This window comes from Chelonus insularis, unplaced genomic scaffold (assembly GCF_013357705.1).
Source record: "Chelonus insularis isolate UGA/USDA-ARS -01 unplaced genomic scaffold, ASM1335770v1 scaffold_714_pilon, whole genome shotgun sequence".
Taxonomy (NCBI): domain Eukaryota; kingdom Metazoa; phylum Arthropoda; class Insecta; order Hymenoptera; family Braconidae; genus Chelonus; species Chelonus insularis.
The window spans coordinates 2,598,432-2,624,379 of record NW_023276795.1 but is presented as its reverse complement, the minus strand read 5'-3'; the positions used below and the strand labels follow the sequence as shown (position 1 = coordinate 2,624,379).

General features: G+C 31.4%; 1 protein-coding gene across 7 annotated transcripts in view; it reads left to right on the top strand.

Annotated features, from left to right (window-relative positions):
• LOC118074029 (LIM/homeobox protein Lhx2) overlaps positions 1-25,948 on the top strand; it is a 180,270-nt gene that overhangs the window by 97,096 nt on the left and 57,226 nt on the right. For 5 of the 7 annotated variants that reach the window (XM_035094910.1, XM_035094908.1, XM_035094905.1 and 2 more), the window contains 2 exons: positions 8,211-8,264; positions 15,899-16,034. The gene's annotated coding sequence lies outside the window, so the exon portion shown is untranslated. The remainder of the gene's footprint in view (positions 1-8,210; positions 8,265-15,898; positions 16,035-25,948) is intronic. The other 2 variants (XM_035094912.1, XM_035094911.1) reach the window with 1 other exon arrangement.

Here is a 25,948-nt window from a genome sequence, read left to right as displayed (position 1 = left end):
TTGTGATGTTCTACGACATACATTTACGTTCTCACGCTTTTCATATTCTTAAAAATGTGTGCAAATGTATACAAAAAATTTTTAAAAACTTAATGAGTCAACAGGAATTGTTCTCAGGTGGAAATATTTTTTTTTTCCTTCTTTTTTTTTTTAAGAGCTTTGATGGGTTAATTATGATTTTTTAGCTGGATTGTTTTAGCATTGGGTACAATTAATTGGAGTTTTAGATTATTGGAGTGGAAATAGGGGTGACAATGCTCTCGAATCAGGGTTGATGACTGGCACAGAAAAATAGTCGATGGAAAATATTTTTGAAACTAGAATGATTGGTTGGATTTTACCTAAAAGCTTGGCTTGAGCTTTTCTAGTTTTTTATTGGAATAATTCCATCTCTCTAATGTTTCATGGAATCTTTTCAAAAAAATTCTAAAGTAAATAAAAATATTTTATTAAACGTACTCTAATTTTTAAAACTAATCTTAATTAATAAAAACTAAATAAAAGATCCAATAAAAAGATATATTTCTTTAAAAAAAAAAAAATCATCAATAGAGTATTCATTGAAACTCTAATCATTACAAGTAAACAAAAAGGGACACCGAAAAAAAATTTATTCCCTTCATTAATTAAAAACCTTAATACAAATTCATAAAAAAAAATTTCCCTCTAATTGGAGCGAGGATATTTAAAAAAAGGCATCTTGAAATGATTTTTATTTGTTAAGTAATATTGTTTTGATTCAGGGAAATCAAAAGGTACTCAAAGTAAACATAATTATGTTCTATCCTGATTTCGCATATACTCAAGAGGTATTGATTCACAATAACTAGAGTGTATGGCTGAGTATCAACGTAGTAGAGAACACTCAGGCCAACAGTCCAAGCTAGTTATCTTGTAAATCGAACGGCGTTCAATTACCGAGGTTATTAATTAAGTCCCTGGTATACTGCACCCTTGTCCGCCACTATTCTCAACTCCGCCGGCGACGTCTGCCTGACTGTTGGAGATATCCACCGAACTAACCGAGGTGACCCTTCACTATCTATAAACATAGATTAGCTTATCTTGTTTCCCTGAGATAATCACACATTTTTCTGTCCAATTTGATATTTACGACTATTTACATTTTCTTATCGCTTGTGTATTAGTTGTAATTAATTGTTTGATCAGTGGAGATCGCTAGATAATTCATTTTCATTCTTTTTTCGGCTTCCTTTTTGTTATATAAACTGAGGATCGATTTAGCTAGTGTACATCTTGATTGGTGTTTTTGTGTGGATGAATCGCTTGTTGGATTGTAGCTTGAGACAGCCGTTGTGTGTTAGGGTTTTGGTATGGTATCAGTCAATTATGGTTTAACAATGGGGTTACATTTCAATTACATCACACGCCTTCACCGTGACCAAAGCATTGACCATTTCAGGACGCGTCGATGCCGCACTCTCGACACGCCTGTCTGTTCACTTTGCCAAAAAGAACTAGGGCGTTACAAATATAACATGACTTATCCTTGATAGATTTTTTTTTACTTTTATATTGTTTAGATCCTTTTAAACAATCAATTTCTACTCCTACTTTTTCCTTGGCTATTAATTTTTATTTATTTTACGGGAAACAAAAGACAGGTTATGGCTATCAATTTTCTCTCTGTTGTTTTTTCTATCAATAATTTTAAACTTACAATTTTTTTGTTTCATCATTCAATTTAAATCCCTTTTTAGAACTTTAAAAAAAAAAAAATTAACAGAAAAAAGTGGATTAAATCATTTTAAACTTCATTATTTAAATCAAAATAATTTATTTTATAAAATAATTAAGCTTTTTTTGTGGTTTCAAGTAAATAAACACTTTTATTGATTAAAAATATTTTAATCTCAATATTTATTTGGATAATTAACGTATCAGGCTTTAAAAGCAATGCCAATTGAAATAAAGATCAGAAAAGGATTAAAGAAACCCGACAGATGATTAGACAGTTGAAATTAAGGCGAAGGATGATTATTATTGTCTTTAAAAAAAAAGGTAAATAATTGTGTGGACGAAAATGAACTCATCGAGGATTCGTTTTAATGCAAACGCAAAAGATGAAGCGCGGATGTTGCGGGCCAAGTTTCAGCGAGCCGGCAACGCCGAGATGCTGTGGAGGCTTGACGTTCCAGACGAAGGACAGTGACAGAGAGAATTGATGTGTACAAGTAAGTCGAAGAGAGAAGCCAAGTTTCCCTCAATCCATGTCCCACGCCAATGTCCTTTGTCGCAAGTTCTTCTTCTCTGTCTTCCCTTTTTCTTTCGCTTTAGTGTCCCGGTCTCGTCGTCTTGGAATGCGGGAGAGCTACTCTATTCATTTGAAAATCAACGAATTTCTAAATCTACTCTATTGTATTTTGCAAAAAAAAAACATATGAAGTAGAAAAAAAAAAATATCCGAATGAAATAAAAGAAAAGTGGATGTGGAAGCTACAAAAATATGCTTGGTGGAAGTAAGAAAGTTTGAAGAGACAAAATGTTAAAATACTAAAAAGGAAGGATATTGTATACAACGTAGACTTTAGTCTGTAAACTATGGTAAGGAGAAGCAATGAGGATCTACAAACAACAGAGTTGATGTAAACTTAATAACGAGGCTAAATTAATTAAATGCTAAGTTCGACCATGTTTCCTCAATTTGAGTCTCTTGGAGATATTACGTGAACGCGCGGTAATGATGCTTAACTAGGTCGCAAACATGATACCATCTGGAAAATCGAGTTAGTGGTACAGTCAGTAGACAGTTAGTTTATAAGAAAATTATTATCATATATAAACTTTTCATTATAATAATTGATTCATCGGAGCTTCAAATAATTTGATAATATTACCAAACTATTGGCAAAAACTTTGTCCAACTTTGCTATTATATTTACACAATTACTTCCTCTCAAAAGTATTGATAAAAAATAATTATTTAATGGATACTCATTTATTCATAAATATTGTATTGAATTAGTCGTCAAGTTGAACACATAGTTTGGATTATAATAATTAAAATGAATGTTTGCAAAGACATTTATCAAAATGAACTGTCATGAGCGGAAAGTATTTCTGAGTGGACTCAAATGGTTGATAAATGGATTAATTATTGTGAGTTATTAGATGAGTGTTTGACAATTTGCATAATACAAATGTAGGATAGACAATGAGAAATGTCAGGATTGGAAGTAACATTTCTAAAGTGTCGAATTGCTTGGATATTTGAAATGAATTCCTAGATCCCCTGCTGCCTGGAACAGATCCCAATCCGCGTTCGCGGTTAAATTAAGGGTGGACCCTCTCATTTTCTTAAAATATTAAATCATCGTTCTGGTGTCACAGCGGGGCTGCTGTCGTGCCGGGAATCCTCAGCTCTCCGATGCCCCTTGGCCAAGCATCTCTTCGCTGGAGGAAGAATGGTTAGCTGTCCGACTGAGCGGGATGGGAAAGGAATTAAAATTCATTGGTCCCAGAAACCCATGTCACCGGTCGAGTGCCATCGTAAATACCTGAAAAAAACCCTCTCTTATCTCTTGTCTCTCTTTCTTTACTATACAACTACACTATAACACTGCAATGCCGCCACAGCGACCGCCCTTCCGTGCCGAGGGTCACCATAAAAATTATACTCGCGCTCGTTCGTAATATCAGGACGAGGAATCTTTCCTTGACTCTCTAGCACAGTCACCGATGAAAGTCGCGTGCGATTCTTCTTCATCCACCTTCTTTTTTCTTTATTTACCAATGTGTCGTTGAAATACATTTCCTCTTTAGTTTTCAATGATATTTTTTTTATTCCTTCAAATTTGATCTCTGACCTCTCTTGCTGTTTATTCGTCGCTTTCTGTTCAGTCATTTTTTTACTTTCTTCTAGAGAAATTTATTGTCATGGCTCTTGATATTAGAATTGGCATTCTTATCATATCTTCATGTTCCAGTGTCTCTCAAAGGTCTTTAAACTATTTCCGTATGTATGAGTGCTTAAATGTCTTCAGAATATATGACTTTGTGATCTATGGCTGCATGTAACTCGATAATTCTGATCATCTTAATAGATTATTGGGTGTAGAATCTGAATTTGTTATTTTTTCATGGAATTGCAAATTTTTTAGTGATAAATACTTGAATCATTCAAACACATTTTTCAGTTGAATTACTATTTTTACTTTGATGGTCAGAAATGATGCCAATGAACATTCAAATGATAAGAAACAGTTTAAAGAACATGTTACAGAGTCTCTATCCTGGTATCACAATGTAAAGGTCTTGCGACCCCAGTGTGTTGTCAGTATTATTAAAAATGAAACTATTTCTGATCTACGAATATTGTTTTTCTAGTTGAGATCATCTAGAATGGTGTGAATAGAGGTCCATGATCTCTGGAAGCCATATTTTCCAGACAGATATGAAAAAAAAACTTCTTAGTGTTGTCTCATGGCAATGTGATACAGAAGACTCGTGTTACTTCTTTTTACTAGAGTAAAATAATTATTTATGTGTATTTATTTTGATAGGAATGTACTACTGTTGAATTTGAATAATTACAGGCTGCATGAAAAAGCTTTTTATAATTTATTATTAATGAATAGTTGGTTAGTGTGTTGGATTCATCATAAATTAGATGGCAAAGTAGCCCGGTGAAGTATTGTACATAATTATGAGTGACTGCTTAAAGAGTAAGCAAATTAATATTATAAATGAGTACAAACAGAGATGAAGATGTGTAAAAAAATATATATCCTGTTGGAGAACTTCTAATTATTGAAGTTAAACTTCTATCAACTTTTCTTTTATCCAAATATTTCATTATTGCTACTAACTAGGAGTGACCACCTTTGTACAAGTTTATTAACAATCATAATGTCTCTTTTCCATACCTAAATACATTTTTATTATCAAACTTCTATAACAGGAACACTGATAAATTCCTGTAATTAAATACTCATTTATAGAAATTTACATAAGACATTTAGTCAAAGCATTCTAGAGAAATGTATCAAATTTAAAATATAATAGCACTCATTTTTATTTTGTTAAATTTCGCAAAATTTAAAATGGGTCTGAATAATAAATTAAATTTCATACAAAAACCTGATGTGATTTTTTGTTTACTTTCCATGAGAGTAGAGAACTCTGAGAATCATTAAATACATAATTTTATTTCTTGGTAGATATAAAATATTTATTTGCTTGTCAACCTTTTGAATTTTTCTATTAAGATGTTATTCAAATATTCATCAACAATTAAATTAAAAACTAAATATGAATAAAACATGAAAAATATTGATGTAATATTATTTTTTTTTTCCGCTTTATGTAAATATGAATATAATTTATAAAATGAATGCATTCATGTTACAATTTTTTCCAAGAATTATTACAGATGTATTTCTTTGAAGAAAAGTTCTACTATTGAATTTTTCTCTCCAGAAGATTATCCAAGTATTTTAGAGCTGTTGGTTGGTACTTGGACTCTGATAGGATCTATGAGAGTGCACGCTAAGTAATGCGACCAGAACGCAATGTGAACGAGAAACGTTGCCGCGTGGCTGAGAGTGCAACTGGTTTTCGTTTGTCCAAGATTTTCATCTGTTTTCTCAGAAACTCGACGTATGTTAAAAAAGTAACCTTCCAGTTTCTCATTATATATTAATGTTTACAATAATAAAGAAACGAAAGAAATAAAATTATAATTTATAATTAATTGAATCATTATCAAAAATAACTATTCGCAGTGATAAATTGGTGAATAGAAAATATTGTATTCGAATGTAAACGAGTTAAATAAGATTATTACAACATGTTTTTTTTTGACGAGAGCCAAGATAAAAGAGTATAAGGAAAGCCGTTGACATGAATTTACATGTGAATGCAAAAGATCCACCTGCATGATCAAAAGTGAGATTATTTCTTCCTGTACATGCATTTTCTGACAATTACATGAACCCCCCTATCGTATTATCATTGTAATTTTCATTTCTTTGAACCGTTTGTAACAATCTTGAAGAAATGCTGTTAATTTTTAACCCAATGACAGGTGTGCTCTAATTTTTGAACAATTTTCGACATCGCATGTCAATTTAATAAACCATGTTATATTTTTAATCAGTTTTGAAGAAAATAATTTGTTAAATTGCTGCTATTTTTTAAAAATCGAAATATCCTTGCTAATTTGGCGGTTGAAGAAATTCGAATATATTATATGGGCATGATGAGATCACAGCAACACGAACTTAAGGTTCATTAGTCTCTAAAGACATGTGTTATTGCCACGTAATTCACTGTCACAATGGTATAAAAAAGAAGGAAAAAAATCAAAGTTATTACCAACGTGCAATCTTTTATTATCCATCAAGTTTTTTTTCTACCACTTTCGCGCCTCATTCAGATGAGCTTTTTGGTATAAGAGCAAAAACCAATTAAAACCCATTTATACGCCACCTAATTCATAAGATCGTCATTCACGTCAGTCAAGTCCAAAATGTTGGATCTCATCTTATGACGTATTATCTCATATTTGTCTTTTCTCAGCACCTCGATTTAATTCTTCCATTCCAGCTATAAGACATTTGAAGGCTTTCTACCCAATAAGATTTGACATCAACGAAATAGTCATTATACTCATTATAATAGAACTGGTCACTCTTGTATCTAATATGATAAACGATAATAATATTTTTTTCGAGCAATAAAAAAGATGATTAATGAGCTTAATCTCAACTCTTTCATATCTTTTTATTATATTATATTATGTGAACACCTAAATTAACTATTTTATATACTTTTCTAATATTCGCAAAGAAAATAGTTTTATAATAAAAAGCTAACATGATTACACTTCATACTCATTTTTAACTTCTGAACAGATTTAAAATTAAATTTACAAAATGGGTTTGGAAATCGTTTAATTTTATTTTGTTTAAGTGATATTCAAATTAATGAACTATAAATTGTTCTTGTTAGGAACTTGAAATTGTTGTTGGATTATTGTGGTGCAAATGAAATAGTGGTTTCGTTCCAGACTGTGATAAAGGCAATGAGAAATGCAATGATTATGTGTACTATCAGGCAATAATAATAGAGGTAATGAGATGGAATGATATTTGATATGAGTTGAAGAGCCTCAGGGCGAAGGGAAGATACTCGTCGGCCCTGCGACACAATTCCACATTCCTTCATCTCAACGGGTGGCCATTCTTCTGGCATAGTCGTCTCAGTCAGCCGCATTAGAGTCGATAGTTCCGTTGTGTGTTTTTGTGATTGATCACGTGACCTCGTCATTCGGTATAATAAGATTGCTTTTAATCTGCCAGAGGATGAAATGGCTTCGAGGGCGATCTTGCGTCTCGGGACCGCATGCCAAGGGTCCAGCCCTCCTTATTCTCTTTCTTACCTATTCCTTTGATCATCCTTGAACTTTGTAGCCGCAGTTTTATAGTCTCTGAACTGATTCTGTCTTATAAGGAGAAGAATATTGTAATTGCTATGCTTATTTTTCATATTTTGTTTTCATTTGTTTTCTCTATATCTCATCTTCGATATTTGAAAAGACTTTAAAAGGACTCTAGAGTCTGGACATTGGAAATGAAAATATATACTTTGCAGTTGAGAAAACATTTTCATTAATTCAAACAGACTGGAAACTAGAAAAACATTTGCCAGTTCTAGATTTTTTTCAATACAGCATACCTTTACTACGTCATGTACGTTAATTTTTTCTTTAAATATCCGACATTTATGATGTGAATTTTATATTCAAAAAATTCCTTTTTCTATATTTTTTTGCGTTAATCATATCTGCAAGAACATATGTCCAATAATCTGTAGAAGCACTACACCGCTGAGTAGCGACGGTAAATGTTTCGACATAACCAACCAGATTTTATTACCAACATTTTACACTGGGAAACCCCAGAATTATACCCGATTATTCAAATGTGCAACCCTTGCCGTGAGGCAATTCTGCGAGCCAATTCAAATTTATGCAAAAATTTGACGGACGTGAATTCGCTCATCTTATTAATATGGATCAATTTATAAATTTTCTTCACGTATTTTTGCCTGCAAACTTTATTATTCTTCTTGGCTTCCAATATGGACTTTTTGATTAACATCTTTATCATACGGCTCAGATCTAATTTTAAATTGATATTTTAAACATTAGATAATTTTTTTATCCAGGGAATTTCTTTCTTTTTCAGAACATGCCATATCATTTGAAGTCTTTGGCGGCTGATATAAAGAGCGGCGCATAGGTAAGTAATTATAAATTAGATACTAATTATATGTTTTCTTCATACATTCAATAATTGGTTAATGAGCCATAAAGTAGGTCAGAGTAATGCGTATGTGCAAATAATTGCTAATTAATTGCATACTTTTAGGGGGAAAAAATATGTGAGATTTAATGATGTGATGAAAATTGTTTGGAAAAAATATCATTAGAGGTTATTATTAACTAGTTATAATATTAAACAAATATATTCATCGAAATTAAAACTTTGGAAAATTTTTAATGTTTATACATTGAATAATAAAAGCTGAATAATAAAATAAAGAACAATTTTTCCACATAGATTGAAAGGAAATTCAGTTTTTCAATTTTAATGAGCACAAAACAACTTTATTAGCAACATGAACACGGTAAATAATAAACAAATAATTACTTCAGAGTGATTTGAGGGTTATTAGAGCATTAAATATATCATCAAAGTAATAATTAATATTTATTAATAAATAAAAATAGAAAATAAACAAAATTATTTGACCTTTTGTTAAAAAAACAATTTTATTCATGTTAAAAAATATTCTAAAATGAACAAAAAAAAATGACTGAGCATAAAATATTCAATAAAAATTAAATAACAATTAAAAATGAATCCAACTTTTATAATCACGAAGTAAAGTTGAAGTGAACCATTTTAATATTCCGATAAAATTGTAAAGATTATAAAAAGATGTTGAGTACACGTTAAAGAGTTGATTGAATGAGAAGCGATTGTGCAATAAAAAGTAACTCGTCAGTGAAAAAAATTGCATAAATCTAGGATATCGTTGGCCCTGTAGAAATTCCGTATTCCTGGATGGACTGGTCTCTGACAATACTGTCCAAATGACGACGGTCTATACGAATCGTATGGATAGTACATACTGCCTAACTATGTCATAGGAAATGTCCCCCCCCTCTTGACCCTAGTACGCAGCAATGGGCTCGAAACAACTACCGCAATCAGCGCACTCCAAATCGAGTCTTCTTTGTAAGCTAAAAATTCCAAGAATGCCCACTCGAATTCTGATTGGAAATCAACGCACGATTTCTCACGTAAGTTCTTTTGACGATCGCATCTTCATTAGAAAACTCACTAGAATTTGGATGAGAAAAAGGCGGAAATGAGTAACACAATAATGAATAAATAGACTTGAATATATTAGATGTTATTGAGTGAGAAAAAGATTGTTTATTTTCGTTAGATTATTTGTTGAATCTTTTAAGTTATTTTTTCTTTGCTGCGTCGTTTATAACTCTCGCTACCTGATTGAAAGTAGCGTCGGTGGAGTTTGGTGCACGCAAATGAAGAATTGTCAGCCAAATACGTTGGAGAGAAGGCAGAAGGACGAGAAGACGAATGAGGAGTAAAGGGGTAACTTTGGTAACATGGGCAAGGGCGGAAAAGGGGAGATGAATGGAGTGTAATGCCAGACTTTGGCCTGATTGTTGCTTTTCCTCTTCGTCCTCACACGGATCTATCGGATTTTCACGACCATTTTCTCTCTCTGCTTACGTCACTTCCGCTGCAGATACATCAGATTCAAAGTCATCTTCAATAAACTCACATACTCTATACTACTTTTCGGCAACTTATGACAATCGATTTGTTGATTGCTTGATTAAAAATGCTGTTTCATCATTTTCTTCAATCAGCTTTTTAGTCACTTGACTTTTAAGACATCTGCTTTTTTTTTAAATTGAAATTTTACTTTACATTTTTGAGATTCTTTTCTTTTCCTCTTTTGAGTTAATCAATAAGTGTAATTTTGGTTATGGTGTTGATGAAATGAAGTGTAAATAATGACACAATTTGTGTTCATTGATAACGATTGTCACACAATAGAAAATAATTTGATTTCAAATTTTTTTTTTCAACTGCACTAAATTCAACGGTTGTTTTCAAGAGATTTTGAGGGTCGATTCGATTTGCTCTTCCAGTTCTGTGAAGCTTTTTGATTGATGGTTTACAAAAAATAGTTGAAATTAAGTATTCAATTCATTTCGATATTCAACATTGAACAAAAATGAATGTGAGGTTTCTATTTTACTCTAGAAAATTCTATTAAAATATTTTTTCTGCAAATATCCATCAATATCTTCTTGAAAGAATTGCCATTCGAATGATTCTTTCAAATCTTCAATCAACATTAAATTTTCGATCTATAAATTTTACTTGTGGATTAATTTTTTTTTTATGAAACAAAAATTTTTGTTAGCGCGAACAATTTAAAAATAATTTCATATAATTTTTGTGCCTTTTTATGGTTGGATGGAAAACATCATATGAATATTCAAAGGGGAAAAAATGAATTACGAGTAGAGAAAAGCGGTTCGAGGTCGAGCACTCCTTCACCCCCTAAATAATAAAACTGAAAAGGTAAATATAATTACCTACCCGTAACATGTTTGTATGCCGCGTGGAGCGAACACAACAATCGCGAGACTCTTGAGAACAGGTCGCTGTGAAAGAACCACCCCTCTCACTTCTCTCGTACGACAAGGCTTTCGTTCAACGAGACAAATTAATGTTTCAGGGCCTCATCATAAGATTACTACCCAATTTAATCTGTACATACTGCTTCAGGGACGCGAGGTATATTACTACCTTGATTCATCGTTTGTAATTTCACTCATCCTTCGTTTTATATAAAATCATTCATTGCAACACATATTAAATTCGATACAAAGTATTGTAGATTTTTAAAATCACTTTCCAATCTAGACTTTAATATAAAAATTTAACATTGGATATTGTGAGGTAATTTTCAATTATTTTTTTTATCTTTAAAATCTTTTTTATAACATTCAAAAAATGAAATAATTTTTCATCCAAAGATTAAAGTTTAAATAAAATAAAAATTCTTTTTTAAATTTAATATATTTATTCACTTTAGAAAGTACATTTTTTTAAGATAAAGTTTTTATAGTTGTTTTATGATGTTATTAATTCTCGTAACAAGTTATTTAGTATTAAATTTATTACACTAGGATAAGTATTTTTATTCTCTTAAAAAATTTTATTCATCAAAATTAGAATTTTAGTATCAAATAAATTTTAATTTGTTTTTTTTTTTATTATTAAAAATATTAATTTAATATTATTGTTGAATGTACTATTGAGTTGACAAGAAAATAGTGAAACATCAAGAATAACTTTTAATGTTATTTTCTCATTTAATAGTCTACTAACTTTAATCCATAATATAGTGACTGCATGCATCAATAACTTATGTTCACTTTGAGAGCAGAGTTATTGTGGTGTCATCTCAATACTAAATGTTTTAGACTATTCAAATCGTTCGAGTGTTTTAATATACTTTTGTCATCATAATAATATCAAAAACAATTTAAAATATTATTTTTATTAAACAAAGGTGTATCTTTATTAATAGAAAACAAAATTTATCTAAAATTTAAGCAACATTATAATTCCTCTGAAACAAATAGAAATAATTTTATTTCAAGTTCCTAATGTACGATGTCACAGTATGCATACGATCTTTATGAGTAATGGGAATCACATATGGGAAAGAGCCTAGCAGCCGATAGCTCACGTATGCATCATCAAGTGTGGAGGGTTAGAGGGATGAAAGGAGAATATGAGAGCGAAAGTATGTGTGTACCTCAAGTACCCACATTGGATCGTTCCACGTATGTGGAAAAGTACCTATTGCATAGTCCATAATTGGCTCTCTTGATCGCTGACTTCTCTCGCGAATGAGTGAGAGAGACCTACCATTTTGCTTTTCAATATTCCCCATTGGCCGTTCTACATCATCTTTTCTTGTGCCAACATCTTTCCATCTAATTCCTCGTCATTTCCCCTCAACCTTTGAACATATTTTTCTTTATTGCTATAACCTATACTTACCCTTGCACTGCTTTTCATGCCATAGTGCGTATATGGATATTCAAGCGTCCCCCTGTGTGTCAAAACGAATCTTTCAAAGCATACAATCGAACAGGTAATCATTCAATTTTTTTCTAGATTTAATTCGACAATTGAATTTATTAGGCTTGCAAACTGAGTGCTATTTAAACATTTTACGAAGGTATTTTAATACGGATTACTATTTAATATATATTTTTTACAGTTGAGGATAAGAATTTGATGCAGGATTGTAAATAAAATAAAGCATTTATGATTACTTTTTTTTGCAATCATTATGATGAAAAAATATTTTGTTGAAATATTCCAATTAGAGCATTTATTTGATCGAAGTTTTTAAATAAAAAAATTCCGGACTGTTCATGAAAAATTGATTAATAAAAAAAAGATTGATTAATTGATAAAATATTTTGTCGTTACTTAAAAAATGTTTTGAAAGTAATGTAATTAATTTTTTTTTCTTTGTGTCATAATTAATCAAAAGCATATTTTTCAATAAATATTTATCATTCAAAATGTAATAAAAAATCTAGTAAATTTAAATCAATGATAAAATTGAATATTTCTCTTGATGAAGATCCGTGTAATTTAAATTTCGAAAATTAATTATGAATTTAGCAACTGATTTTGTTATGTGGATTTTTAATCAATAATATTGGAGTTGTAATGAAAGAAAAAAACAGATTGACTCTAATGAATCTGGAGCAAAAATGGCAGGATCCTTAAATAGAGGGATGAAAGAATAAGTCGTTATATTGAATGATAAAGATGAACGAGGACAAGAGGTTGACTAACGTGGCAGAAGAGAAGAGATCGCGGCTTCGGTCACTTTGGAATTCGGCGTGCGGCTACCACAGGAGCTCAGTGAGGGCGGGGCAGACGTCAGACAAATGAAAAGCATCCCTAATTTGAAACTGAGAGTCGAAAGGCAAACAAGTGCCAAACCCGGTTCCTCCACGACCTTTTTTTATCCCTTTCACCCGTCGTTCTTCTGGCAATTATGAGTCGTTTATACCAAGAAAGCACCACGGGGATTCCCGAGAATAATCTCTAGCTTTCTTAGTAAAGGATAAAAATATAATTCAGACTTTAAAAGCCTCAAAGTGCAAATAAAAATAAAAATAAAGGTATTTAAATTTAGAATCTAATTAAATTTTTTTTAACTCATAAGAAAAGATCTACTTTTTATTGCATGATTATCACAATGATTTTTAAAATTACTTTTCTGACAATTAATTGTTACGAATTTCTTATTTATACTTATTTTTTTTTTCGCTCTTCTTTATATTCAAGATACTGCAATAATTTTAAACTTAAACTACTTTTTCTCAACAAATAAAATCACACAATTAAAATTAGAACTCAAAAGTTCTTTATTAAAATTGACTTGAATAAAAAGTGGAATTAAACTTTTAACGAAGCTGTTCTAGTAATTTACAGTGAAATGAATGTGCCTATCTTTTTTTTTTTTATTGTACCTTATCTTCAACTTGACGTCCTTCAATGAACCAGTACTCAGTCCGTGTTATCCTTATTAGATTACTGGACAAGCACTTCTCAATTCTCTCGTTGTGAACTTGTTCCTTTGTCGAAAGATTTCTTGTAAATCGACACACTTGCTAATCGTACTCGAGTTATTTTCTTGTTAGATATCTAGTGTAATTATTCAGAAAAAACTCTTCTCATGATAGTAGACGACAATTAAAGAATCTTTTTTTTTCTCTTTACCTTTTATTACTTTTTATCAAGTTTTCTATTGTCTCTATTCCTCTGAGATAAAAAGAGAGATGTTAAAATATTTTCCCTCTAAAATAAAAGTAGAAATTCGTTCGAGTATGCCATTTTATCCTAACTAGTCAAGAATAAAAGAGAGTGAATTGCAGGAACAGATAAAAGTTTTGACAAGTGTACCTGGGTTGTTAGTTTAAGAGAAGAAAATAGGAGAGAGAAGTGGAGTAATAAGAGAGAGGACCGTGATAGTTTGTGGTAAATCCACAGGATGTGGTATGTATATACAAGCTTACTGATGTTTTTGTTGGGCAACGGTAGATGACAGGTCCTTGAATCAAGAATAAGTGTGTAGATACCATTAATTCCTTTGTATTATATTATATTATCTTTGTACACACTGCTCGATATCACAAGCCATTAAATTTCCAACACAAAAACAGAGTTGACAATAATTAGCAAAAAAATCAATTATTTATCATTAACTTGCATAAAAAAACCATTAACACACTAAAAAAATAATCATCATTACTAAAATAGAATAAAATAATTTATTTATTTACAAATAGACATGAGATTGGTTACCAAGAAATTTTGCTATTATTTTTTACTATTTTTAACTCGTTTTGTGAGATAATCGATAATATCTCTACCGGAAAAATAAAAAAAGATGCAATAGCACCAGGATATTAATAAAATTACAAAAGAGGATAACAAAAATAATGAATACAATAGAATAATAAAAAATGAGATGAATATGTTAATTAATAATTCAGTACAAACAATATTGAATAAAAAGGTCACAATTGAAAAATAAAAAAAAAAACTACTGACAACAATAAAAGAATGGAAAAGTAATTTTTGTTAATTAAATTTAATTTTCATCATCCTGTAACTTGAAAAATATAATTTAATATCATGGTGTATAAGTGCAAAATAACAAAGATAAGTAATTACTTCAAGTAATCTCCACCTCTACCTTCTATTCCGTAGCTCCCCGCTCGCACGCGAGTCGTTCAATTAACGGAATACTGTTGTCTTCCCCTTCCCTCGAGTTATCCTGATGCCGGTGTCGACCATCCCCCGCGAAACCCGCGAAATGTTTCACTCGCTAAGTAAAACGGTGGGGTTGAGCCGCGAGGGGAACATTCGGTACGAGACAAGAAGCCACGAGTAGGGGAAGAGTGTGTTCTGATGCCCCACCTCCAACCCACGCCCCTCCGTCCCTCCGTAATAGCATGCATGCCCCTCTTTCGCGAGTCCTGTTCTGGAGTCACTGATCCCCCACTATTACTACCCTCCTAACTCCGCTGATACCCCCACTGAATCGCGAACTTGATGGGGGAAGCTCCCCCGGCCGCACTCGCTCGTCTACCGTCGTACAGAGCAGACCTACGTTTTACTCTATTCGCGCGCCGCGTGCTTTCGCGAGTATCACACCAGTTACTGTGTGTGCCGGTCTATTTTTCAGTGACACTGCTCGAATTATTCATCCATCGAGTCGTCAGTATTCTCAGAATTAATTAATTCTTGAAGAAAATTCAAGTGATGAAGTGTTTTTATTACATGACGAGAATTAAATGTCATTTAGAAGAAGATATAGATTTTATTAGTGAGACTGACACGTGTTAGGTTAGTAGAAACAGACCTGTCGTGCTGTCTGATCACCGACGGATGAATCTACTGATCAAAGAAGCAGCATCAGTAAGAACTTGAATGTTCAGTTAGACGTCGTGAAAATTGAAAAAGTTGATTATTGATGGGATTTGAATGATCTGTTGGTTATTATGTCGGATAAAAATGAATTAGCTGATGAAAATAAATGAAATTGTTGGTAAATGATGAATTATTTATTCAAAGTCTTGTGAAGACTTAAGATATTGATTTGATTATAAAACTGAGTGTGTGATAGTTGTAATAAAAAAGAAAAATTAAATATATTGCTAAGATATTTGTGACATAAGTGATTAATATCGTGGTTAAAAAAAAATATTCCATTTTAGGATAAGTGAACAAGAAGTGGTGGCATTGAAGAATCATCAAGGAAAAAACTTAACTGATCAATGGAATAATTTACAAGATCGCGAAAAAAATTATATCCTGGAGATAATCAACAGCCTACGTATGTTGGACTTTAATGTAAGTCACATTCTTTTACTGTTTAAAGTTAAAAAATAGAAATCCAATTAATTTAAACAAACAGTCGAGGGAGAAAATCGTTACAGAACTTCACCTAAATGGAGAGAACATTGTATAAGTTTTTTAAAGAGAAAAGTTTTAATGAGAAAATTCATAGAATTTTTATGTAACAATTTTTTGCTTTGGTTTTGCTGCAAGAAGCATTTTTATTTCGTGATAATAATCGTTAGGAGATAGAGAGATACGACGTGCGGCTCGTCGGCCGAACGACTGAGTAGAGTGCGCGTAAACACTAGTGTTCTGTACACGGCAAGAAATTTCTATTTCGTGCCGGACTCAATACGCAGGCGCTCCAATCTCACCACGTGCTCATTCACGATCTCTTGTCATCAAAATTCCATTTTTTCCCCACAAATTCATCCAAAGATCCACTTAATTTATTTTCAATAAAGCTCTCATAGAAATACAAGTGTCGAATAAATCGGGTAAATTAGTTAAAAAAATTCGAAGAGTTCTTAACATCAGAATAGCTAAAGCTTCTACCCGATTACGTAGTCAAGATAATAATCCATCTTGGCTTGGCGCCAAAATGTTGGATCGTTGGCTTTGAATCATTGTGGATATTTAGAAGTGGGCCACTTATGAGCTTTTCTTTCTCCTTTTGTTTTCCCGTAAATACCAAGATAAAGCTTTCTTTCCACTTTATTTCATTTGCATTTCATCTTTAGTTAAAGAGGGCTAACGTATCACCCGTCCAATTAGTTTGATTCCATATAGAGTCATATGAACGATAGCATCGGTCACGTAATTAGAATTATATCTAATTTATCACATAATTACATTTTATGGAAGTATATTTTCTCTGGTACACGCTAAAAATGGTGTAGAAAATCAGAATTAAATGGCGTGAAAATTATAAAAGTTTGAAATTAATATTGATCTGCTTGTGGAGAAAAAGTTTCGTCTCTAGTTCTAGTTATTTTTAAATATAGCCTTGGCTTCTTAAAATGAGAAGTACTTTGTAATAAGCATTTTTGATTAAAGTTGTATTTTTATTTTTTTTTTTTTATTTAATTAGGATTTTTATTATTTTTTTTTGGAATCAACAGTAATTACGTAAGACCTACTTTTAGCATGAATTATCGATTAAACTTTTTATGACATAATTTTTTTAGCCATTAATTTTATTTGTTAATCGAAGCAAAAATTTAAACAATAGATTCTTTTTATTCTACTTTCAAAAAATATTTGATTGTTTCTAGTTATTAATTAACATGACCTTAAGTGTTTATGCTTCATAAATATTTATTATAAAAATAATAAAATGATTAAAAAAATCAAATAAAATTATTGAAGCAATTTTTTGGAGGTTTTATAGTTTATTTTTTAATAAATAAACCAGTTGTTTTAAATTGACTTGAATTTTTTGATAATTAAGGATTATTAAGAGAAGTACAAATTCTTCAGCTGACCTAAATAGCAAATATTTAGAATAATTCGTGCTTTGTTAGATGTAAAATAAATTGATATCAAGTCTTAGAATTCTAGATCATTTAAATACAATTTATGTTTGTGGAAAGTGCATTTAAATGACCTGTCTAATTAAAAGTGTCGTGAATGATGGAAGATGCGAAGCAAGTAGAAAAAGTTATTAGCGGACAGACATACGAAATGAATCAAATTAAAATGAAAATAATATAAAAATGTCTCCAAGAAATGATTAAATTAATAGCTACAAGATAATTAATTTTATTTATCGAATGAAAATGACATTACAGTTGTGTAGTCAGAGTTCAGTTGGAGATAATTATGAGTTATCTTACTCGTGATAATGATCAGTTATACATAAGCAGTACTCAGTACAAGAACGCGTTACGTTTCCTGGACTTGATCCAAAACCCAGCTTGTTTAAAATTAAAATAACACGGCTGTGTGCCACCTACCTTCTGAAATTTGGCTCACTTCATAGACAAATATTATTATGACAAGATTCTTAACAACAGGAAATTACACTCGATCAATATCACGACACCAAAGTGAGTTGATTCGAAGAAACAATTAAATAACAAGTTAAAGAATGGAGTAAAAAAACTTCAAGGAGCAATAAATAATCGTGACATTTTAATCCAATTTCATTAAATTGCTCTAATCATTTTATTGAGAAATCAAAATTAGCTCAGCTTGATAGAAAAAAATTTAATAAAGATTTAATAATTAAAGTAAAATTAAAGAATAAGAGAAAAAAATAATAATAAATCTAGACACTACTTTTTCACTGTCAACAAATGACAGCTGTCGTAGAAAAAACTCAATTACATATCTCCAAGCACAATCGTGTGACGCCATTATCTTACTTCTGGCTCATTGCGGTGTCGTACAGGTGGAACGAATCGTGAGTTTTACTTCATACAAATAATACTCAAGGTAGTGGAAATTGCATTTGCGTTAGAAAAAAAAAAATTCTTGCTTATCTTGGAGGTACTTTAAAGTCTAAAATAGATTGCAGACGATTGTCGTCGCTTATCAAGTAATGTAATGTTCTTAATAACAGTCTCTTATTATCCTCAATCTCTTCTCAAGCATAACCCAATAATTTAAAATAATCTGTTGTAAGATGTAATTACATTTTACAACAATAAATCTATTATAATCAATAATTCAAACTCATATCGATGGACCAATACTTTAAAATCATATACATTTCTGCATAGATAATTATTTTAATTAATTGATAAAATTAAAAAAAAAAAAAACATGATCAAGTGAGCTATAAATTATTCTTGAATAAGTAAAAGATGGAAGGATAATAAAAAATTTTAATTCAAGTTCTTAGATGTTAAATAAATAAATATTTATCAACCAAACATCTGGATTGAAATTTGATAGAATAGTGAATTTTTATAGACCCTTAGGCGTAGATTTATTTACTTAATTACACAAGTGAAAGAATTTTTAATGGTTGAATTAGCTAATAAAGTTGATGTAATAAATTAAAGGAAAACAGACATTTATTGAGGTTGACATTTGATCTATAGACGTAGTTTGTAATTATCCTTAAATGACAACAGAACATCATAAAAAGTCGCGTAAGAAAGTATAGTAGCTTATGCACGCATAGCTGGAGAATTAAAATGTAAATATTTGATTAGAATTAATCCAGAACAGGTGGATGAATGTGCGGGAAGAAGAGAGAAGAATAGAGAATGAGCGACGGGTTATGGTGAAGAGGTGAAGAGGGCGATGGCCCTAAGGGGCACTTTTTATTGCCAGTTTTTATTGGCCGTGTAGGTACACCCCCTGGTGTTCTCCCCCTTTAGCCAGAACAGTATCTCGTTTAACCACCCCTTGGCTCTCGTCTCTTGCCTCCCTCTCTCGACGTCCAACCTTCTATTTCTCTCCACCCTCCCTCACCCGTCGTGTGAAGCCGGATGGGAGAGGGTTGATTAAAACTAACGTTGTGCCAAGAATTACCCCGTGAGATTGAAAATTAAATTAATACACTAAACCCACACCTACTTTCCCGCCCCCCTTTTCATCCAGACTCTCCTTTAGTTTCTATCCCACCCTCACTCACCCCCACACAACTCCTTCCTTTTCTACCCGCCGGGCTAATTAGGTATATAATATTAATTAAAAGTTAAGTGCCACGTCGTTTTCAGCTGCAGCTATGCGATACTGTGCACCTTCACGTTTCCCTCACGTTCTTGCGACGTCGGTACAATTCATAAAAAAAATCCACTTGAATATTCAGTGGCAAAAATGGAGGAAAAAAATGAAAATCTATTTTCTTGATAACAAAAGATGCTTTTATAATTATTATAATATCTTTATTATACAAATTTAATTATAGTCTTGATTTTTTCATTGAAAATTTTTTTTTTTTTATTTAATGTCTCTTTTTTTCCCTTCTTCTTTCGTTCCATTAAATTGAATAGACTTTCAAAAAAGTTATTTTTTCTGGAATAATAAGATTTTTAATAGAATAATTATTAATTCTCTCTATGGCAATCTAATCATAGTCTTCGCTTTTTAATTAAAACTTTACCGTTTTATTAAAAGTTTTACATAATTTAAAAATATTTTTAATCCAAAGTATTAATTACATTGAATAGAAGGTTTTTTAAATCCAATTAACTTTAAGTAAATGAAACTTCAACTTCGAGTGAAGAAAGAAAAAAAATTTTCATTCTCAATTTTTTCCCCATATTTCATATTATTATTTATTATTAAAATTAATTCCAGGATTATGGGATGTATATAATGTTTATTCGAGTTAAAAAAAATTAATCAACATTAAGATATTTTTTATTTTGAGCTGCATATTGAGAATAAATGAACTGTTTATCAGTGATAAATTATCATATTACGTAGGGAAAGGAGTAAATATTGGAAAGTAGTGTAGAAAGAGGACTCTTATACCACCGATATGACTATCTGTTATTACTTGGGTCGGTCGCCTTGGTACATTAGCTTACGTACATCCATGAATATTATCCAGCACTAGTCCAAGTGGTAGGAACTAAAGGGTAGGAGGAAAATGAACAGGAGAGAGGACTGTATGGGAGATATATAAGGTATAAGGTAGTCCATTAACGTTAATATTATAAACGTTAGCTGCCCTCTGGCCATCCTGGCATTCATGTATGGATCTCCATGTAATACAGGCTCCAAACACGAGTGCTTGCTGTTCTTATACACATAGATACCATCCACAAATACATACATGTACAGTACGACCGCACGATATCCGCCATGACTCTTACTTAGGTGTTCCGTTACCATACATTATCTAGCCACGTTCTGCGAGTTGAACTCCAATGAGATCTGACACTTCATGTTGGCCCCGACAGCCTATTAGTGTAATTAGCTTACTCTCTAAAAATGAAACAGTGAAAATCATTGAATGGTTTTGAAGGGTTTCTTTCAAGTAACCTTATTTATTTTTAATCATTCAAAACGATAGCATTTTGTTTTTATTTATCAAAATTTATTATAAATAATAAAAAAAATTCTAATTATTTTTGTTAATTAAATAAAGATAATGAGTAAATTCTTTAAACATGCATTGTTTTAGTTTTGATTCAAATAATTATTTAAAAATATTCCACAACAGAATTTTTTAATTGAAAAAAAAAATTTTACCCAGAAATATTTTTTACTTATTTTACAATGTATTTTTTTTAATAATTAAAGTTAATTACATGATAAATTTTGCTCTATTTAGAAAAAAATTATAAACACAGAGGGTTATAAACAAATATTTCAATATTAATAAAAAACTACATCGAAAAAATTCATGATAAAATGTTTAATTTTATTCAAAAAAGTAATAATCAACGTTGTAAATAAAAAATGGAAGCATGTTTTAATTTAATTGAATACCATGAAAATTTTTAATAAACAATACCCCTTTATAGTTAATAATGAATAAAAAAAAAATTTCCATCTCTAGTAATTCTCTGAAATGAATTTCCCAACTGGCGTTATCAAAACTTCTATTAAAATATGACATCAATTCATAAAGTCAAGCTGAAGAGAATTTTTCGATGATTCTATTATATCCACGTGGCCTTGCTCCGGAGTTAAACGGTCAGAAGTTTGGGCACAGAGCAGCTATTTAATCGAGCTAGAAAGATAGAAAGAGAGAGGGTGCTGATAATAGGGAAAGGGATAAGAGATAGAAGAAGAAGGAGGAGGAGGGTATGTAGCACTACTCCAAGCAATAACATTAATTGCTATAAGCTCAATCACAACGAGTTGGATAGATGTAGGACCCGGCCAAGGCACCCAACCCGGCCGAGGTCACACGGCTTTTAGATAATTGGATGAACTATTTGATCAGAGATAATTGAAAAATTGCTCTCTCTGGATCCCAACGAATCACTTCCCCAAATTGCTCCAATTTTATCAGTTTTTTTTATCTCTGTCATTCACGTTTATTGGTATAGATATTCGATTTTTGGATAATAGAGAGTCATGTATAGTATTATATGTATGTCCATTCATTGCAAGTGGTGTGTATGAAGAGTGTAGCGAGGGAGAATATCGGAAGTAGGAATTTTGCAGTGAGAATTTGAGAGCCCCTGTCTGCCAGAGAATTCTAGGCACTCCTGACGTCTGCTTAATTAATTACTATCCGCGGTTTTAATTAGCCCGGCAGAGCCTTCGTTCGCTCTCTTGCTCCATGGAAAGCCGTGAAGTAGTCGCTACTGCTAGAGACTTGAATTGGTCTGTGTGAATTTCTATCTGCAATTGTGTTGCTTCGTACATTTTGAGAGATTCAACACTGCTCATACTATTCAGCATTTTGACTAGATTTCAATTCATTATATATATTTATATCACTCTATATAGTTGACTGTAATTGAAAGTACTTGATGATTATTACATAAGCAACAAATTATATCTCCATGCATATTCATACGTGATCCATCAGTTTTTTTTTTTTTTTAATCATCTAAAAGAAAAAATGAAGAAATACTTTCAATGAAATACATATAGATGAAAGATTTAATTATCATACTATCATTATTGATTAAATATTGATGCGAAGTTCGGCTGATATTAAAATAAATTTATCATCATATGATGTAATTAATGGTCTGTATATAAACTTGTATATAAAATAATTTTTTATAACAACTTGAGAAGAAGAGAGAAGTAGGAAGTAGATAGCAATAAATTTCTTTATTGAATGATTATTCTCTCATCGATGTAATTATTTGTTTTAATCGAGCTGAATAATTACATTCATGCTTTATTAATCATCTAAATTGGTCATCTGAAATTGTTTATATACCAGAAAATTTTAGATTAAAGCTTATATTATAGTTTGATTAAATTACATTACTATGGCTACCACTAATTAAAATAATTGAATTCATCTCTCAAAAGTAATTACTATTTTTCATTAAATCAATACCCATTGAATTATTTATAATTATTTACTCCCCAAATTTACGATTAAATTACGAATTGGACTTTTTTATTGAAATATCACTGCAGCTGTGTGTCTACGTTGATGCCATTATTATGTTTGATATTTAATTGAAATGACTCAATTATTATTTTATAATTAATTATCGTGGTATTTGTAGATAATTATTTCTTTAATAGTTTAAAAAGGAGATAGGAGAAAATTGGAGGCTTGTATATGTTCGTAGATGATATCCGCATTACGGTTGCGCACACAGCAAAAAAGATATGGAGAGACCAATTAAAAGTCTCTCTTCTCCTCGCACGTTTCTTGCCTTACCTAATTTCTAATTACGATTCTACGTTACGTATATAGAAGACATGTTTGTCGATACTTAACAAAATATATTTAACATTTAAATGAATTTAAGAAAAAAAAAGTTAAATTACCTTTTACGAATATATTTAATAGAAACAACCTCTGAAATGTGTATTTAGCTTTTAATTAAATAGATTTATTTTTCTTGAATTATTAATGAGTGTGTATTTATATTTATAAAAATACAAAGTAGGATAAAAATTAATTGGCCAAATTCTAAAATAAAATAAATATTTAGAAATGTTTCGTTGTTTAGCACATCTGGTCGATCAATTTTCCAACTGCGAACAATAATTGAAAGATGATCGTTGTCCTTGAAATTAATTAAATATATGGCAATTAACTCTGACACACAGTCCTTGTCATCTGAAATAATTAAAAGACACAGGTGTCCTCTCACCAATGACCTCTTTATATATCTATATATAAAATAATTTTTTATTTTATTACATTTATTTTTTTCATATATTTTTCTTTTCCTTTTTGACAGCTCTTTTCTCATCCACATGGCTATTACGTGGTTTGAAAAGGGGCAGACATGTTCACACATGAATACTTGCGTTAACCAGCTGACTTGAAATGCAGAGGAGAGTTTATATACAATGCATTCGTTACCAAGTATCTTAGTTCTCTTAGCGCCGAGTATTTAGTTGCAGCGAGATAATGCGAAAGCACTTAAGGAGGCAAAAAACGAATTGCCGTAAATCTCCTAAGGGGGTGGAACAGTTTAAAATGAAAGAAAAAGAGAGAAAGAAGGAGCGAGAAAGGGTGGATCATTTGGAAATTGACTTTCTCGTGTTGTAAACGAGTTGCATGCATCTCTCTTGTTCAGGTGCATAAAAAAGTGAAGAAATGTAGGCTCCCTTTTCTAATTGACAAGAAATACATTGTCTCTGCTCTGTTGCACCAACGAGTTTAATTTATTTTTTTGCATTCTACCGCCGTCAATCTTCACAACTAACTCATTTGTGTCGTTATTATTTTTTAGAGTTTGCAAGGTTCCGTTCCAAGAAGGATTCAATTGTGAAACTCGTGATGATTATTATCAGAAGTGTTTAAATATTGTTGTGGTAGTTAATGAATGGTTTAAGATAAAGTCAATAAGATATTAAATATATTGAATTGGATATAATTATAAAGATTAAAGATGAATAAAAATTAATTTCTAACATTTAATATTCATGACTATTTTGCATGAGGTAAAGCGGTATTGTAAAAGTTGAAAGTACCGGTTGAGAATCGAGGAAGAGGAATTATACTTGAAGGTGTAAGGGTCATATGCAATTTTCTTTTACTTCCCCAGATCTTTACGTGAAGAAAGCTGTACCTATTTTCCCATAAGTTCAATTATTATCAAGCCTCATGGTATTTAAATCGCTTTAATCTCTCTTCTTGGAAACTTGGAAATCGTTTGCAACATTTTTTCCATTTAAAATATCTACATTTTTATCAATCAAAATGAATTATTACCATAATTACAGTAATAATAATAATGAAAAAAATTTTATCCTAATCAGTTAATATTAATTAAAATGAAAGATTAATTAATGCAATTATAAGAATAATCCTTAGTGCATTTTAATAAGATTTAAATTTTCAATAAGACATTTCTATTCATCATCCATCAATAGTAGAGTAGCTGGGTGTAATATTATAAAAGATAAACATTTAACTTAATAAGACAGAAGTTTGAGGAATAATGAAATAAGTAATTTATTCAGAATAAATAATAAAGGAGTGGAGTATAAAGTACAAAGAATAAGAAGACAAGAAAGCCGGAGTGGCTGAGGAAATATTTAATCAGTGGAGCCTGAAATTAATTACAAGGTCTATCTTATTGTGTCCTTGCTTAAACTCCCAGTTTTACTTACAGGACGACTAAGCAAGAGGTTGCAGACGAGCGTAGGATGAGAGTTTGAAGGGTGTGGGTCACTCGGTGTGCGTCTATGTACCTAGAGAATGTAATAATCACAAGAGCCTACATCAACCCCTTACTCTCCTTCAATACCTTTGCCCTGCGTCCACCATCAAGCTCTCTATACTCACTCCCCACTTCTTGCTTTGCTTCCAGCAACGTTGTATACACATTAACCCTGTAACCGAGGGTGATATTACGTAGTCGTAGTGAGAATAAACGACCCAAGCAAGCTAGGATAGTAGAAGCAGTGAAGGGGACTGCAATATGACATTATTAATTGCTCTACAATACTACCAGCCCTCTTGCTCTCTTCACCTGTTATCCACTACTCTCTGTCTTCGCCACACTTCCCCTCCAGTCATTCAATTCACAATGTATTTTGACGACATGTAGTCTAAGAGAAATTTTCATTAACTGGATTCTTACTAAGGTTTCCTGAGATCAACAAAATGATATGTGTTATTTGCATGGGGGTGGTCGTGGTGGTGGTGGCGGTAGCTTCAGGTAAGGGAGACAGATTGAAATGAGGGAGAGTAGTTTCATGTTCAACTGTATTGCGTTTAATATCAAGTTTCATCTAACTTCCCACTTGCACTTTGTGCAATGAATGTCATCGCGTTATGTCATATGTATGCATGAAGAGAATGTCCATGAAATAATAGGATGTGGAATATCTATTACTGGAGTTTAATTAGCTCATTT